A 19,228-nucleotide genomic window follows, 5' to 3' on the forward strand; every position below is an offset into this window, starting at 1 on the left:
CTTTTCTAAACACCAGCATTTAACATATAATGTTCATTCTACTTCCTTCTCCTTCTTTAACCCCCATTACTTTTTTTGAATAACTTGTTTCTGCTTCCGTATCTCCTTTTAGCTAGGATGGCCTCTTTTACATTGAAATCCTATTGTGGCTTTTTTGAGGTAGTTGGTGGTATATCTTGAAACAATTCTCAGTTTTCATTAATACTTCTTAGCATACATGTGTATTCCCACTGAGTTATGTTAGCAATTGTTTGGGGTTTTGGAGAATGGTTCTTCTGGAGTCCCAACTATGCATATTACAGTGGGGTCACGTTCTAGAAATGCAATCGAAAAACAATCCAGGAAACAGTGCAATGGCTGATTTTAGGTCTGTAATTAATCCTCTTTTGCCAGTCAGCATGGGGTTCAATAAGTGGTTATGTCAAAGCAGGAGCAAGATTTCCAGTACTAACAAATAATCATCTATTACTTTGGGAAATTGTACAAAAGTCACGTGAAATCCCCAGGAATGTCCACAGGTTGAAGTCATTTGTGAGAACACAATTTTTTCCTGTATATTCTGGTACAAGAAAACACATCTAGTGAATGTTTAGGAGCAAGTCATCTTGTTATGCAGTGAGGTAAGGTAGACAGTAAAGATGCTTTCTAATACCCCACATACTTAATTTGCTTAGAATTATTATCCATGATGACTACAGCTCCTGTGATGCTGAATTGTCAGTGCTTCTGTAAAAGGATATAGTATTTTTAGTTGTAAAACTCCCTTTTCTGCTATGTACATGTGCACACTGACACAGACATACATATAAACATACACTCTGTACACCTATTCTGTCCAGGTGGAACAAATTTTATCCATCAGTTGTTATGAAAAGTCAGGTCTTACTGCATTGTCTTAACCAGGAATCTCTTTTCTTTTCAGATGTCTCCCCACTATCTTGCTTATTTTCTCTGAACATTAATTATATAGACTACAAAATCTTGTTTTCTTATATGTCCTATTTGGGCCGGCAGATGTCATGTACAGTGTATTGGATTAACTCATTAAAACTTTTTTCCTTCTTGATTAGATTAAAGGTCTCCTGATGAACCTGATCAATCAGCTGAGAAACTGGTATTCTGCAGCTGTGATAAAAGGTGTTTAAACCCTTTCTCTCTAAATTGGAAATCTTTAATGTCTTGAAAATCTGTGCTAACTGCTTATCTCTAGTAATTTTTGCTGTTTTTTCTGTCATATAATAGGGCATGTACCTGAGAAGGGCATATATCCCAATATTGGGATATTGGTTCCATCACATGATCCTGGAAGATGAAGAGTCTGTAGCTAAGAGGTGGTAACTGGAGCCAAAGTGCATTGTCATTAAAGTACTTTATCTTTTGATATTTATTTGTCTGTTCGATAGTCCAAAATTCAAATTTTAAATATCCTAAACTAAGGCATTAAATAAACAGTCTTTGGGACAAAGCATTTAATAAATAATTTATTTACAGCCTACTAATACAATATTTTTTTCAACAAGAAAGGAAGTTATTCATTCAGTAATATATATCCTACAATTGTATTGCTTGCCTCAGTTGCTGATTGCTGAATGTATTAATAAGAAGATGCTCTTAAAACTGTGAACAGCAAAATCTGTGCCTCAGATTCTCAGGCTTCACGAGGATGTTGTGGATATTTCTTGGCTGATCTGATGCTGTGTTTCTTTTCTGTCTCGATGAGTTTTATATGGCTGGCATCAAAGATGTTTTCAGATCTCATTTTTGTCCTGCTGTGAACTTTCAGGAGTGCTCAGCTTTGTGCCCTCGTATAAGACTTTACAATCTCTAGACCTTTTTCATAAAAGCTTGCTGTTTGGCAGTTGTAACAAAATTATCCTTAATGGATTTATCCTATTGTAATTTCAACTTCAAGTTTTGTATTTCGAAGACATTTCTAAAGCTTACCTAGGAAAGTATTAATGAGTTTTAGGAATTTTTGTACTTTCTAAAAATTAGAGGCAGTCTTCAGTGGCTCACTGGCAAATTCTGACTCTGTCCATGGTTTGAGCAGCTTTCTTGTATGTTCTATACACGGCTACCTGTGCTGCTGGGTTGTACTCTAGGGACATCCCTGAGATGTCGCCTGGGGAGCCTTGTCCAATTAAAGTCTATGACAACTTTTGAAATTGATTTTAGTGCAGTAAGTCAACACCTGTATGAAAATGAACTGGAGACCCTGGTGGAAGGTGAATGGAAGAATGGAAAGAAAGAGAGTTGAAAAATTTGGCCCTTTATATTTACTACTAATTCTTTTAATTTTAATCCAATTTAATGAAAAAACTTTCTGGTTTTATGGTTGGAGGCAATATTGATGTGCTTCACACAGCGAAGAATTCCTCCAGCTAGCTCTGAGACCTCTCAGTCTGCTGTAATGATCACTCTATGCAACCTCATGTGGAAATAATATTGAAAGTCCTAAAAACAGAATATCCAGACTAATTAGTTCACGACTATACTGCTTCTGCTACAAACATGGTTACAGTGCTTCCAGTTCTAGCCATAGCTTTGTTGGTGATCTTTGCCTTGTGCTACATTAAGCACCTGTGCATAATGTGTGCATAAACAGAAAGCAAACCATGTCAAGAAACTGCATCTTATCCAAAGGATCACTGATGAAAATTGTTTAGCCGTGTTTGTCTTTATTCAGTAGCAAAATATATAATGAGAAAGGGGCTAAACCCACAAATCATTATGTCTTTCAGTTTTATCCAAAGCCAAGGTTTAGTTTGATTCATTTGTGTCATTGTGGTATCAACAATATTTAGAGGCCTTTTATCCAAAATTCTGTTATACTAAAATGAACAAATTTATTAAGGTCCCAAATGGATCACATCCAAAGGTCAGTAAGAGTATTTACATTGATTTGAGTGGAATTTTTACCATGTACAGCCAAGAAACATTTGTCTAATAGTCTTATGAGTCTTTCTCATCTAAAATAGCCTTCTTTATTCTGGCAGCATAACTGTTTATTATCAAATGTTAGGGATGTCAGGTATAATCAAGCCAATTGGAATACAGCTATATTAATTTCTAGCTAAATAGAGAAAAATACGTTCTCAGCTTTTGAGGCAACTTGTTTTTCTTATGAGATGGTTGTACATTATCATACATATTTTTTAAACTGCATTACAGTTGGCTTGTCTGGCTAGAAATCTTGTTCATTTACATAAGAACAGGGCAGAGGGAAGTTGTTATAAAAGGGAAATGGAGGGGGTAGCAGTAGACCCCACTGATAATAAAATTTGGATATGTGAGTATATAAGTTCCTATTCCTCCATAAAAAACAGATCATGATCTGTTGGGGTAAGGTGGAATTCCCAGAGAGGTACCAAAGCCCTGTACTCAATTCGCTACAGTTCTTATGAAAGCCCTTACTGGGTTTCACAGGCTTGATTCTTGGAGCTGACTTGGGTTCTATTCCATGCAAGTATCTTGCATGTATGTTTCTGAGCAGCTTATGTCTCTACCCAGTGGTTTTTGTGTGCTATTGCGTGATGTGTTACATTAAGAAAGAGGCATGCTTTAAAATTTGCATTTCTCACTGGGCTTTTATGACTTTTGTATGTACTTTTTAATGACAGGCTTATAACTAAGCACTCTAGGTCTGTGAGGATGTATAACAGATTAGTCCAAAGTCATCTGACAAGTATATTTTTGAAGGACTTTATGAGACATTGCATTTTACAGATGTTATGTTGTAATTTATATGTAATTTGATGTGGAAGATGAAGAAAAAAAGTCAACTTTCTGCCTTCTCATATGCAAAATGAGGTGCAAGTTAAGAGTAAATGAATTTTCTCAACATGCTTTAAGATAACTGAAGAAGCCACTGTTCCCATTCCCACCTCTTTCTTGAGTTACCACTTGTAACCTGAACTGACAGAAGGTAGCGTGTCCAGTGCTCTGGCTCCCCAGGCTCCCTGGTATTGTAGTATGGACCATTTAATTTGCAATTCAGATGCTCCCTTGCTCTGCAGCATATTAGTATACCTATCCTTCTCTGCTCCTCTAGTTTAGAAGCAAAGGGAGTAACTCCACATAGAGGAGTCTGCAATTGCTCTGTACGTATTGAGTAAAGCTTGTGAAGTTCTTAAATTCTCTCTTCACCCTTGCAATGCACATTTATATCAAGTTAGAACATGAAGAAATTTAGCCCTTCTCATGTCAGTTTCGACATCATATTCAGTCTTGTCTCCTGAAGTCTTACAGTCAGGGAAGTCAGCGACAAACAAGGCTTCCTTCCTTGCATTGTGCTTTATGGAGCCAAAACAGTATCGATGTATGTTGCAGCAAAGTCTGTTGCACCACCATAACTATCAAATCTGAATTCAGTTCATTTGTCACTTTTCTAAGGAGCTCTTCTCTGCTAGATAAATAACAAGAGAAAGGGGGAGCACAACTTCACTCCAGAAAGCACTGATTAGATGGTTCGCAGTTGATCTGGTTAATTCTACACATCAAAAAATAAAGGTAACTTCTCACTGTAATGTTTCAGGTTGACTGTAGGTGCTTCCAGTGATCAAGTTCTTTGTGGAAGGCTTGTTTCTGGTTCCTGAACAATTAGAAAAACCCAGGCTGCGCTTGAAAAAAAAAAGAAAAAAAAACAAAAAAAATCAAACCCTAGGTGGTGTTTTACTCCAACCTACATTGGTACAAATTTTCAGTAACTTGACTGTCTTGAATTGTCCAGTATTTTGACTGGAGATGCAACTGGAGTAGAGATGCTTCCTCATTTTGTATATGTTTCTTGTAAAGTCGAGCTGAATGTGCATATGGGTGGAGAGAGGGGAGACAGGATTCTTTCTGAAATGAATCTGTGACAGTCAAGTAGTCATAATGGAAACTGGTCAAATTAGCTAGAGAAAAAGGTCATTCCTACTAAAAATTAGAGATGTTCTGAGCAATTTGGGAACAAGTGGATATATTTCATAGCATGATTGTCTCTCCTTCCTTAAGTCCATTGCTGCATGAGCTGGTTGTATTGGCATTTGCTTGTGTTCTGTTTAATGCTCTAGCCAATCAGCTTGACCTTTGTGACCGTGGTTTGCATGGTCATGGCAGATGTTGCTCCTGACTGACATCTAGAAGTTTCATCCAGTTCTCCATGTTTTTGCCTTGTTAAGCATAAATCCCAATTTTTCCTTCATTACCTTGATTTTTTTTCATATATATAAAAGGAGAAAAACAATTGCTGGCCTTGATATTGTGAGGGAGGAGGGATAATGAATAAGGGGGAGAAGAAGCCCTCCAGAATTTTTAATTTGGCCATCAGTTTATAGTAGCCCTTAAGTAAAAGCAATTTAATGCTCTGGTGTCTAAAGTCAATAGGAAGATTTCAGTGGATTCTGCATTTGAATCCATCCCTTTGAGTTAGGAACTATGCAATTACTGAGGTTATTGAAGCAAATAGCTACTGGACAGCAGGGAGACACTATGCTCCCTTGCCAAAGGGTAAGCTCTTTAATGTAACTCAGATGAATGGTCTCCTTACCGTAGTACTGTGGTTTTGACAATGTTCAGAGCAGATACTTTGGGAAAGAGCATGGCACAGCAAAAATATACTTCTGCTTTTCTGCATCTGCTTCCAGTGGATTGTCCCTAAGGTAGTTCCTAAGCCAGAGTTCAGATTAATATCATGGTGTTTCACAGCTCTTAAGGACTCTTCTTCCATGAATTTGTCCAATGTCTTTGTAAAACTATTTGCACTTTGTCAGCAGAAACAACAACCTGTAGCAGGGAATTCTACAGGTTAATTAAGCAATATGTGTACAAGTCATCCCTTTTGGTTTGTTTTGAATCCATTGCCCAATAAAATGAGCTGCTGTGGTATACTCTCATGTTTCAGAATATTAGTTTGGCTTCTAAATGAGACTTTTTCTGTGTAGGGAGTATAACTGTCTTGTATGAGGGATGTGGTTTTGGCTTTCCTAAGTGGGTAACTGGACTAATCTGAGAAGGCAAAGCCTTCATAATAATAATAATAAATAAATAAATAAATAAAACACATTTCCAGTGCTTTTTTGTGACAAGCATTTTCCATGGCACATTTTTATGTAACTTAATATATTCTCTTACCACATGCTGAGACTTTCAATGTTTCTTGTTTGTCCACAGTGGTTTCTAGAGTGAATAGAACAGTTATGCCAGTCCCAGATCACTTATAACTGTGTGAAATTTTTGAATTCAGCAGTAGATGACTGAATAGCTATTAGTCTTAATTGGCTTTCTATTGACTTAAGATAGTGTCAATCCTTTACATTTTCCATTCTTTCCTGGAAGCAGGCATCGAAATGGTACCTTATTTTGTCTCTCTTTTGAGCTCAAGGATGATTGTCCTTCAGTGGAAATGCCAGAGAAATAATTTCAGAGATTTTTTTTTCAACTTTCACGTCACAATGAGAAAAATGGCATGGGGAAAAGATCCTTGTACATGCTACAAGTGAAAGATTCAAGAGAAGAATCAGGAGGATAATAAACTCCTAGGGACACATAAGGATAACTTCTAAGGAATAACCCTTTTTTTAGATAGCTCTCCTTCCTCCTTCTCACTCTTGTGATTTCACCAGCTCTCTTTGCCATGTTTTTTTTTACTGCCATTTTCCTAACACTTTCTTTACCAGAATCAAAGCTGTTGATGACAACTGCATGTTTTCTTATCCAAGAAGATAAAAGCAGTGCAGTTCTTGCATTGAATTGAACGGCTACTCTAACAGACTTGAAATGGCTATCGTGACTCTTTAAAAAATCCAGTGAACCTTGGAGTACTTCAGATCATCTCTTTGGCACATACTTCTAAACTAATATTCAGTTACTTGACTCTGTCTTCTTGCATTGCTGCAATATGTCCACGTCACAAGAATCAATGCAGTAACATCTTATGGCTGTCTAGTATCAGGTCAATGCTGACTTTAAAGCTTAATAACAATGCTTGCATGATAACTCATCTCAGTGAAGTAACTATGTGTAACTGCATAATTACCTATTACAGCTGTTTGACTTCCTGGTACTTACACTAATTAAATTAATGTGATGCACAACTATAAATTTACTTAAAAAAAGGAAAACACCTCTTGAGGATTTCTACACAGGAAAGGATATTGGGGTTGAACAGAAAGTGAAACATTGATTTTCTTGTTGTTGTTGTCTGTTTGTTTCTTTGTTTGTTTTTTTACATCTTTTCGTGATCCTATTACACATTTTACTTTTAACAAGTAACAAGATACAGAATTAAACTATAATAATCCTAAACAAAACAAAACCCAAGCCTCTGTAATAAAAATAAATTCTCTTGCTCAAGAAAACTGTTACTATTAGGAAGCAAGAAATAAAATTTCTTGCAGGCAAATAATCATACAGTTACTTATTGTAAACATTTCCCAGTGGTGGCCAGAGCTAAACTTGGATTTAGCTCAGTCCCTGCTGGTATGTTTTATGTTCCTCTAGATTAAAATCCAGTGTTTGAGTCTTATGCTCAGTCAACAATTCTGATGTGCAAAAAAACTTTAACAGATTGACTTTTTGCTTATACAACGAACATCCAAATCATATTGACAGGAAGAAGATTCAGAACTTAAATGAAGAAAAAGGAAGGATTAACATAATGAATAGCAAAAACATAATGCTGTCTTTAAATCTGCGCTTTTGGAAACATTCATAATCCTACAGTTACTTTACTGAAAAGAATGTGATATTTAGTTTTGACTTAAGTAAATGAAGTGTTCCTTTTTGTCTTCTTCATTTGAAATTTGTCTAACGTGTTTCTTCAAAGCAAAACTTAAAAGGTACTCTAGCTGCAACAGATGAGCTAAACCTTCATTCTGTTTTCTCCCTCAGCGTTTGCATACAATTGAATTTTATGACTATAAACAGAGGTTTTGTTTGCTCTGATGTATTTTACTTGCAATAGGGATAATCAGACAGACACATCTGCAGTGTCCTCTGAAAACCTTTCCTGTTGGGAACTATATTGTGAGCTGAAATCTTCTTCTGAACAGGATAAAGCTATTCTGAGGTCTTTTAAACTTCTGCCTTCCAGAGCTGAGTTTGGTATAGTTTATCATTTCGTAAATCTGTGAAGCAGGTTGCCTGGGTAGAAGATACTTGTTTTGAGTAACTTGTGTAGAAGAAACCGAAGACTTGATTTCCTCAGGAGAAAAGCTCAGTGACCCGTAACTATCTTGTGTGCTCTTTACTAGCAACAGTTCAAACTCACTTGAAAACAAACAAACAAACAAAAAAAAACACGAGTTCTTGAGGTTGAAGTTAGTGGCACAGCTGCTTATGCAAACTGAGAGCTGCTTGGAGAAGATGCCAGCCAGAATATATAGAAGGCACCTACTAATTTATGGTTCTTGAGTCTTAGTTTAACCTGATTTATGGCTTTTTGTATCTTACAGCTTCTAAACACAGGGTTAACTGATTACAATCTGAGGGTCTTGTAATCTACTTAGGGATCACAGATGTACAACACTTTTCTCCAAAGGTTTGATCCATTCTCCAAATGTTCTTTCACAGCCAATCTTTCTGAGGGGTAATTTGTAGCTCTCTGATACGCAGAGGTGGCTTGGATGACTAAAAGGTTTTAATGTTCTTTTTGGCAGCAAAAAGCAAGACCGCTTCAGCCTGCTGTTTAAAGCTGAGAAATCATAAGATACATAATCTTAGTTTTTTGGGTTTTGGTTTTTTTTGACAATGAAATAGCTAATGCTCTATCGATGAGACTTTCTATAGCTAGATACTGATAATGAAGGCTTTTGTTTGTTTGTTGTTTGTTTGTTTGTTTGTTTTCTTCCCCCTTCCTCTGTCCAGTTTCTGGAGCAGAAATAGTACTGATAACGTCACAATTTAAGCCTGCTGAGGTAGCAAAAAGAGACAGTATCCTGATCTCTGAAAAAGAGATCATCTGTAAACAGGAACAGCAAATTCTTTTACCTTCTGCAACAGAAGAAACCAGAGGAGCAAGAATCAACATATTTCAACAAATTTGGATGAGCCTAAGCTTTTATTAATTAATTTTTTTTTTATTTTTATTCCTTGATCAGGTACTTGGATATTACATGTGCTTTATCAAAGTTGTTCTTTGTAGATGAACAGAAGAGATGGCTATTAATGTAATATTTGTTACTTACACTTTCTGCTAAGGAGACCCTTCAAAAAGTTAACCAGAAACTTATATGTTTTATCTACCAGGAGCAAAAATGTTTGCCTTGCTGCGAGCAGATCAGATAGTTCTGGATTAGTGCATGAGAATGCCTAAAAATCAGCTAAAGAATGTTGGGGGTTTTTTGTTTTTCTTTCTTTCTTTCTTTCTTTCTTTCTTTCTTTCTTTCTTTCTTTTTCTTCCCTTCCTTAGACCCATGTTTTCCACTGTTGAACTAATTGAATTGATTAGATTTCTCTATAAAACTTCAGAATTTGTGAAAATGCTGTTTCACAGACTATTTCATAAGCCTAGATTTCAAAGATCTGGAGCTGGATTTCAAACAACAACATCGTAGAGATTTTTAAAAAATCCCTACCACAGCTGCTGGGGTTCATTCAGTGAGTTGTTCATCTTTCTTGGAAAAACAGTATCTCTGCAGAAAAAAAAAGAAAAAAACCTCAAACCAAATTTTACGTATGATGCATCATACATTGCAATTTAGCATCTTTGTTTTTCAGCAGGTTAGATCACCTCTGTTTGAAAGCCATAAAGGCAAAATCAGTCATACATATTGAAATTGGCAATGTCTTAAGGTAAGATCAAATGTTTTAACATCACTAACAATATTCTATTACGTAAATGCTGTTGGCAGAGTAGCTGCAAATCTAATGCAAACTTTTGAATATGTAGAAATGACAATATTTGGGACTGGATTTTTAAAATCTGAACTTACTAGATATTTTGGGAGTATTAGGCATAACATTTTCAAAGCAGTACAAAAATGATACTGAACCCCACTACTTCCATTCGTTTTAATGGCAATCATACAGTTATATCTCAGGATACAGTATCAAACTGTTTTACACAGTTGGGTCATGATTCTATCTACACAGTGAATTTTCCAGACTACTGGCAAAGGCAAAAATATTTAAAGTTATATTCACTCACTTACATGCAGTTAAGTTTAACAGTACACAGTGTAATGAAATAATTAGCATTATAATATTAATTTATTCACACTGAAGTCCCTATTACAGCAAGGTATTAGCAATTTCATTCCCATGTAAGCTAGGAATTTCCTTCTTGTCATTAAATACTATTAAAATTACTGATATATTTTTACTGATATATATTTTACTGATATATATATATATTTTTTTCCTTAAATGATGTAAAACACCTATAGTTTTAACAGGACTATAACTATCCATTTGCATGAATTTAGTCATACGTACTGAGAATGAATCTTTTCTATGAATATATAACTCTATAGTTTGACCAACAGGCCAAACTATATGTATATATATATATTTTTTATTATTATTTTTGCTTGAGAAACTAATAACTACTGACTTTTAAATATTGCCTCATATTTCTTTGAGTGACAGATTTCCCCCTCAAAGCACTTCATTATGCGTATAATGTTTAAGCATGAGAATCATTCTGTTAGAATCATTACCTAAATTACCATGTGCTCAATGTTTTTTCCAAATGTTATTTTAAATAGGAGAGAGATACATACAAGAGGTACATACTCTTTCTCTCCCTCATCTCCTCTCTAAGAACAGGGATTTGAATTGGCCTGTGGTTAAATGAAGTCTGATGTTGCCTGGGTGTAACAACAGTGCTGACACTCATGCAAACAGCTTGCTCTCCTGATTTGTATTTCATCTGTCAGACAGAGGGAGTATGTGAATGAACCCTACTCTGCATTTGCAAATGTGAAACTTCACTTATTTCTTGGAAATGAAACATATCTTTAAGTGTTACAGAGTAAATTCCTCTCACACATACCACATTTTGGTTTTAACACTGACCTGAATGTGTAGGATAACATGATGGTTTCTTAGAAAATAATAGAAGATAGACCATTAACTACAAAAGGGCCAGGATCTCACCTGTACTGCACACTATCGATTGACACAGCCCTGTCCAAACTGAATGACTTCTGCAGCTGAATCTTCAAACTATTGAAAATAGATTTAAGCAGTAGCACTTTAAAATCAAAATTAGTCTATTAGTACCTCCACTTGAGTCCTCTCTGTAGAAGAAATTCACTTAAAGAATATGAAAAGCGTGAGTTTTCACTTTTTGTAGGCAATGTTATATCAGTGAGAATCAAGAAAAACAGCTGCTTCCACATTTCCAGATGCTCTGTGAGCACATGCTTTTCACAGAGGTTTGTATTAGGTAAGAATTTCTTGTGGATAAATTTGTTTGGGGGAAATTAGCCCCAAAGTTTTATTATATTACCAAACATATTCTTCTTCAAGAAAATGTCTTCAAGCTCCAGATGTCATGTATGTTCTATTGACAAGTGTTTCTTTTGTTGTGCCTACTAACTATTACAGACTTACTTGTGGATTAGCTGTACCTCAGCTGTAAAATTAATCCAGGAGCACAGTCTGCTGTTCCAAATGAAACTGCAACAGAAGGAAACACCGTTTCCATGTGTTTGTATTTTAAAGGCATGTATAATTGGTTAATGCTACTTTCTCTCTTTTATTTTTTCGCAGACAATTAATCAATACTTTGTCATGTGTAACATTTTCTATTTTCAGTACATTGCAGTATACAAATGGCAAATTCAGATGTTCATGTCCTCTAGTGCTCAAAGAACCAGAGAGCCCTACTTAACTGATCTTATTGTGGTAGCAGTTTTAGCAATTAATTTTGATCTACAGACCCATGATTCAAAGCTTTTAGTTTTCAGCTTTCTGGATTTTTAAAAATTTAAATCAGTTTTTGCAGAATAAATGTATATTTTTCACTCTTTTTTTTTCTATTCTCAGTGTAAATAGAAGACAAATGTTTCAGTGGCTAAAATACAGCATTTCAGTCAGGGGTGCCAGACTTAGTTCTTTGGCCAGCCTTGCTGCCTGGCTGTAAGGAAATCCCACATGATGTGGGCAGACAGTTGAAACTTCATTTATGGATGGCCTCTTAATGCACCAGATATGCTCAGTTTTGACACACTGAGTCTGCCTCCAGTTTGCCAGGTGCTGCTAGCTGGAAAACAGTAAGTATTTGCCGAAGGCAGTGAGAAGCCTTTCAGTTGTAACTGACTGTGTGAGCACTCTGAGCCATTTTCAGTGAAAAATCCAGGAGATGAGTTTAAAGCATTTTCAGCTTTTATAGTTGAATAATTCAGTGCTCTGTGGACACCAACAAGCTGAAGAAACATGTTACAGCTGCAGTGTTGATAGGCTATTCTGTATGGAAGCAGATATACTGAGTTAGCTAGCATTCATGCAGAGGTCAGCCTTCAGCTGGATAAGATCAGGCAGCTCAGCTGTATGTCAGAACATGGTGAAATCAGTAAATGTTTTCTTCCTGCTCAAGCAGTGAAATGCTTTTAAAATAAATAGTGTTGATTTTTTTCTCTGTTGCTAGAGCCAATTTAATGCTGGATAATAACAACTGGAGTTGTCTTTAGACAACTAAAAATTGCTTTTGGGTATACTTCTTCCTTTTCCTTTTGCCAGTACACAAACAACCTTCTAATGCAGGTTTCTAGGAAAACAGAAGGTAGTACTTCATGGAGGAAAGTAGCTGCACCATGAAGGCCTTTCATTTCTCCTCATATTACAATAGGGAAGATTTCTACATACATACAAGCCAAATGCATGATATTTGGTTTTAGAAGTACTTCCCTGGTTATCAAGTAGACTTCCTTGTCCTTTTTCCTCTGTTCTTTTAGTAAGTGTTGTATTTTACCGATAATTCTTCCTCCCTTGTCACATAGCCTGTACTAGGACAGAGGTCTTGTACCAGCATGCTCCTGGAGTGAACTTTACCATCAACCATCGTTCTGTTGTGATGGGGCAAGGTCCTTCCTGGCATATTGGGTGTTTGGCTTAAGCCAGAGTTTTCATTTTTGGAAAAGCTGCTCACACATCTAACCAGTTCATCATGGTATCTTTTATGGATGTGTAATCTTAGCTCAGTTAGGACTAAGCTACGTTGTTTTTTGCCTCCTACTGTATGGAAAGGAAGAGGGACCATATAGCTGCTCTGTTTTCTTTTACTGAGCTGCTGCAAATAATCACTTGAAAGTGAGCAGGCGAACTTGAAACAGCTCAAATAAAGTATGGAATAGTAGAAGGAGGAAAGGTACAGGAGAGGAGATAAAGACAGCTGCTCTCTCATGTGTCAGGGGACATATCCAGCTGGTGGAGGTGGGAAGGTGGAAGAGAATGATACAGAGAGGCAGGCACACTCAAAGCTCCTAGCATGAGGAATAAGTTGAGGGAGGATGCACAGAAGTGGAAGGTGGTGAGATAAGGGGCTTTCAGTAGAGTGCAAAGGAGTGCAGTGTTACATTACCTACAGAAGCAAACAAAGTGCATGGCTGTTCAGGTAGCAATTAAATGGAAGTTAACAACTTAATAAATAAATAAACTTGATAAAGCCAAAGTATTAGATAATCTTCCTCTACTTCCTTGGCATTTTGCACCACCTTGCAATTTCTTCTTAGATGGCATCTTTTTTTGAATTTCCTCCTGTTCCTCCAGGGTACATTTACCACTTTGAGTCAACAAAATGAAGACATACACTTAGCCTAGCTCAGTTTCCTAATACTCAAGTGAGACCCAATCCCTTGGGCTGCAGTCGTTATATAATGATCATCAGCAACAAGTTTCAAGGTAATTTAGCAAAAGAGCAGTGTGCTCCTAGGTGAGTTACTAGAACTAGTAATTTTTTCATGTGCTTATTAATTACAAGTAATAATAACTTTGGCAATTATACGTGTAGCCCAAGAGACTGGGTCTCACTTGCACAGCAGGAAGCTCAAAACTCCCAAAGCTTTCACACATATGAACTCAGACACAGTTTATGTAAAATAAACCAGTGAAAATTGATTTATACTTCAAAGAAGTCTCTCTCTAGCCCTGCCCCAAATCTTTAAACCACCTTGCACAAATAAATTTCTCTATCTGACTAACACCGGCAATGTGGGAAGTCACTTGCTATGTTAAAGGCCTGAAATTCTGTGTTCAGTATAAGGTTTCAACTGCCCCAGCTGTGTCTGCTGGGGGAGGGGGGGATCTCTTCCTCCTACAGCCCTTAAACTAGGTGATGTTATCATGAATCCTAGGCTCAGAGCAGCTGGGCCAGCAAAACTGCCATTGCCAGCTTTACTCAGAGCAAGGCTCAGCTGATTATAGACCTTTGAGAGAGAGAAGAGCTAAATGGGTGAAAAAGCTTTTTGTCAGCAAATACTGCATCTCCCCAACACAGCTCCTCCAACACAACTGTGCTGGAATAGCTACACTGGAAGCATCTCTGTAACAGGGATGTAAAAATGGCCCAAAGCAGAGAAACCTGGACATGTTGAAAAATCCCATATGCATACTGTAAATTTGTTTAAGTTAGATGTAACTCTGTGTTGATGGAAAGAAAAAAAAAATATTTGGTAGGCTTCTACAATTGCTAGCTAGAGCCCTGAGTTACATTAACGGGAAGTTTGTGTCTCCTACAAAGAATGAAGCTTTTGTTTGCCAATTGGTCATGATTATTACCTGAAATGATGATTGTCTTTTTAAATAGCTCCACACTGGTGGATTTTGAATGTTCAACATCTAAGATACTTTCTATAAATTGCTGAGATTGAAGTGTCAGGGGTGTAATCATTTTGCTGCTAACATTAAATTAACAAAGGGCAAAAAATAAAAGTGTAAACTATGCAACAATTCTACTATATTTCATTGGAAAATTATGTCATCAATCTCTTTGATTCCTGTTTAGCTTCTCATAACTGCTGGTAAGAGGATAATTTAACTCCAGGAATTTTTCAATAAGTTTATGAATGCTGCACAAAAAGGAAACTATGATCTAAGAAAGAATAACTTAAGATAGTTAACTTAGCTGGTTTCAAACTATATTAGTGTGAGTCACTCAGGTTAGGACAATGGCTCTGTATTGTCTTGTTGAAAGACTGGGTAACAAAAACATTTCACTGTACCTGAACGACAGATTTTTCTTCTTTTCTTTGTAGTCTTGCATTCAGACTTTCTGTTCCTTTGTCCCCTTTACAAACAAGAGAAGCATTTTTATGTAAAGGCATATCGTTTCTATAATTAAGACCCTCTTCCAGTTGCAACCCCGAAATTTTTCAGTGGCTTCAACAAAGAAAAATTTAATCAGTCTGGGCACGGACTATTCCTGGACAGGAATAGTGTGGCATACATAACCAAAATCATAACAGGACTTGAAGACATGCACCCCACTACCAGACCGTTCCAGCTGGTATGGAGATCTCTCCTTCCAGAAAGTCTGGGGCCTACATCAAGAAGGCAAAATTCGGAATAGACCTTCCAGACATGCAGCAGGATCATGCACTACTGTCATACTGTTTTAGGGAATGTAGCATCTATCCCACTTGCACCTGAGGAAATCCATGGAAGGGAAGATGACAGGAGACTTGATCCTCCATTTTCTCAATCACTAGAAGCAGCCTCTACACTGTGCAGACACTGTAGGGGAACTCTATGTCCAGTACAGTAGTTGGAAATGGAAATTCTTGAAATGGAGGAAAGAAGTAGCTGCATGCATGAAAAAGGTCTTTGTCCCTCTCTGGTTTGAGACAACTTTATCATTGATTCTAAGAAAGTGGCTAATATGAGACTCCTGATGTAAAAATTGCCTATAATACTATTCTCATAGTCTTGAGCTACTGTCAACAGGAAATTTGTGCTAATTTCTGTTGTAAAAATAATGACTGAAGAACAAGTTTTGAGCTTCTATATAAAATATGAATATCCTAGCAGTTCACCTTTCCTTACTGCAACATTATTTGCCCCTTCCCCTCCTTTCTTATGTGTATTCCTGTCAACAAAGTACTTCTCAAGGGAAAGGATTGTTTGAACAAATAAAGAACTGGATAAGAATGGAAAGCATTCATGTTTCCACTATGTCCTCCATAAAAAAAAAAAAAAAAAAAAAGTACATCTTTCAGTGTAGAAATCATTGTTATTTAGCAAACTGACTTTATGGACCTTCTAGCTAAATGTGAATTATTGGGTGTCACACAGGATTCACAATGCTTGATAAAAATATGTTTGTGTGCAGATAGATAGATAGATAGATCTACATAGCTAGCTATCTAAAAAATTAGACTGTCAGAGATCTACATATAAACCAGGAGAAGCTTCATTCCTTTTATGAGGTATTCTTTTTAATTGCTTCAATCATCACTTGGTACAAACTTTGTTCAGTTTTAGAACATCTTGGAAAATCACTTCATGGGCACAATTGTTAATGAGAGTCTAGCCACAGTTTAACACTTCTACCACTCTTTCTTGCTACTGTAGTGCATGGATTGCCAGGAGCAACATTTAACCTGTGATTAAATATTGGTCCAGAACAAAATATGAAGACAGAATGTAAGTTATTAATTCTCACTGTGAGAATAAGTGAAATTCTCACTGTGTTTAGTTCAGCCCAGTTTTGGTGCATGTAACAAGTTAGGTTTTCTAGATGAAATTAAATTTTAGAAACTTTTTTTTTTTACATTAAAGTTTCATCTGAAGTTTTTTGTTTCTTTTTTTCCCCCCAAAAAAATTTTCTGTGGATAGCTGTTCCCTTCCAGATCTGTGTCAGATGAAGATTTGACTGCCCTCAGCTGTTCTTCACTTTTCTATGCTGTCCCACACATCTCTACTGAAGAGTTTCTGGGAGTCACGCTTAGTTTACCTCAGTCAAAATCAGCTGGGTTAACTTTGACTTCTTTCATTGACTAGTTGATTTAAACTAACTGATTTTGATTGTCATGAATCAGGGATTCACACATTTTCTGGCACTGAATGGGGAGCAGGGGTAATCTCCAATAGCAAGACAAGAACAAACAATGGGGATGAGAATTTCTTCAGCAACTAATTCAGCTGCTGTTCTGTAAAGAGTAACTAGTCATAAACAGGAGCTTAAGGTGGTGTTTTAACAGAAGGAAAATTTGAGGAATTTTATTGTTGCAATATTGAATAGATCTAACTGGAAAATAGAGTTTTTTACTCCATGGGGAATTTGGAGGGAAACGAATGAAGAATGTAAATATAGGAAAGAAGCAATAGACGAAAAAGAAGATAACAGTGGGCTGGTTGTTCTTTTCCCTTTCTCCATTTCTCCTCAGTCTTGAATTAAGGTACGCATTGATCTACTAATATCAGGTGCATGCTTTAGACCATCACACCCATAACAAAATACCAACACACAGAGAAAACACCCCAGAAACCAATTAGCAAAAGGAGGCAGCAAGGAGAGAATCCTCCTCCAGTGAGTTAAAACTGGAGGCCCTCCAACTTCCCTATTATTATATCCCTGGCTGTGCTTAATCCCCTTTGTCTGTTGAATGATGATACCACATAATAATATTTAATTCCTTTGACATGGCTAATTTTAAAAGAGCTAGAATTATTATTTCTACAAAAAAAAAAAAATCTGTAAGTGGGTTGTTTCCTGTGACTACTTACTGAAGTAGCATAATGGTCACTAAAGTTGCATAGTATCACTCTTGGCTTTTTATGGGATGACTGTTATAATAAAATAATAATAATGCTTTTTCAGTATGAACTTTCAGACAATATTCAAACATGATAGAATTTATGAAATATTTGAAATGATAAATGATTTTGTGAATTCAACTTGTGGCTGAATACTTAATGAGACTTAGCAGACAACTCAATTTTATGTATGAGTTGCTTTTCCTATTAATCACTCATCTCCAACAATTTTATAGTAGATTTTTTTTTTGTCAGAACATTAGAACACAGAATTAGCTACAGCTGCAATAAATAGACTGCAGTAAAGTAAGCATTTTGCTTTAAATGGAAACTCAAAAAACAAGTGAGTAGCATTTAAAGTAGAAAAAGCCTGCCTAAATGCAAAGAAACTATTTAGTGTGTTAGAGTGCCATCTAGTGACTAGTTCAGGATCTAACATGGCCTGAGTTATAAAAATAGGAGGGGGAAAAAAAAAAAAAAAACCCTGCTTTCCTCTTTTGATTCTTTCTTTGCTGCCCCCTAATGAAAGTTATAAATGTAAAGAACGTCAAACCAATTTCAGAGACAAGGAAACTAGAAAGAAAATCGCTAAATTAGGGTTAAGGCAAACAGTGCATTTGTGTAAGGGGGAAAATCAATAAAACAGTTGATGCTCCTGAAACTCTGGCTGGATTTTTAAGTTATTCCTCAAAAGCAAGGAATGGGGGAGCTAAGATACAAATGTGACTTACTATTTTCTAGTATGAATTCTTATTATTTTACTACTAGGAGACAAAGTAGATGCTACTTACGTTTGCAGAGAGTTTGATTTACCTGAGTTAGAAACAGTAAAGAAATGTTGGAGAGCATAATATAAATAGATTTTGAGAAAGAAAATAACCGCTTAAGGTATCAGATTTGGCACAACTTCAGTACTATTCTAAAGTGGTATACTTTTACTTCTGAGAAATCCAGGTTAGTTTATTTAGCCAAACTTACAGCCTATCTGAACATCACCATCAGGAAATTGAAAAGCCAGAGAAAGAAGCTTGTATGGAAACACCTGAGCTTTGGAGAAGCTTGGATCAAGAGCTGGATCTATTTTAGGATTCTGGCAGCCTTCCATGCTTTTCATCATTATACTTCTCCCCTGCCCCAAAAATGGGCCTGGCACCACAGCAAGATGACAAGAAACAGAAGTTAATGAGGAACAGTACCATTAACTAACCCCCTAATGAATCTGTACTCATTAGAATGTCTCTATTTTAATGAAAATGGCCAAGTGACACCTTATAGCTCTTATATTTCTCTTAATTTTTGTTAGTTAGAAATGTTTTAGCTAGCCTTGTAAGTAACTCAATGATGTATTAATGTAAAAGCTCTGTCTTTCTGAAATAAGCCGTATAGCTCAAAAAGAAAGTAAGGCAGCAACTTCAGTATGAGGTTGACTACATAGACATACGGGTGGGAAGGAATGTGAGGATCTGCTCTATCTTTTATTTCTGAGCAAAGGCCAGCCAGAGCTCCAGTGATCATCTTTGGCGTGTATTCCTTAATTGCAGTAATACAT

At 36.4% G+C, this 19,228-nt stretch overlaps 1 long non-coding RNA gene across 2 annotated transcripts in view; it reads right to left on the reverse strand.

The window, feature by feature from the left end:
• Positions 1-9,036: 9,036 nt before the first annotated feature.
• Positions 9,037-19,228, reverse strand: part of LOC106484604 (uncharacterized) — a 30,816-nt gene continuing 20,624 nt past the window's right edge. For both annotated transcript variants that reach the window (XR_010883576.1, XR_010883575.1), the window contains 3 exons: positions 15,147-15,211; positions 11,539-11,604; positions 9,037-9,614 (listed from right to left, as the gene is read on the reverse strand). This is a non-coding gene — a long non-coding RNA (uncharacterized lncRNA). The remainder of the gene's footprint in view (positions 9,615-11,538; positions 11,605-15,146; positions 15,212-19,228) is intronic.

This window comes from Apteryx mantelli, chromosome 2 (assembly GCF_036417845.1).
Source record: "Apteryx mantelli isolate bAptMan1 chromosome 2, bAptMan1.hap1, whole genome shotgun sequence".
NCBI classification, from domain to species: Eukaryota; Metazoa; Chordata; class Aves; order Apterygiformes; family Apterygidae; genus Apteryx; species Apteryx mantelli.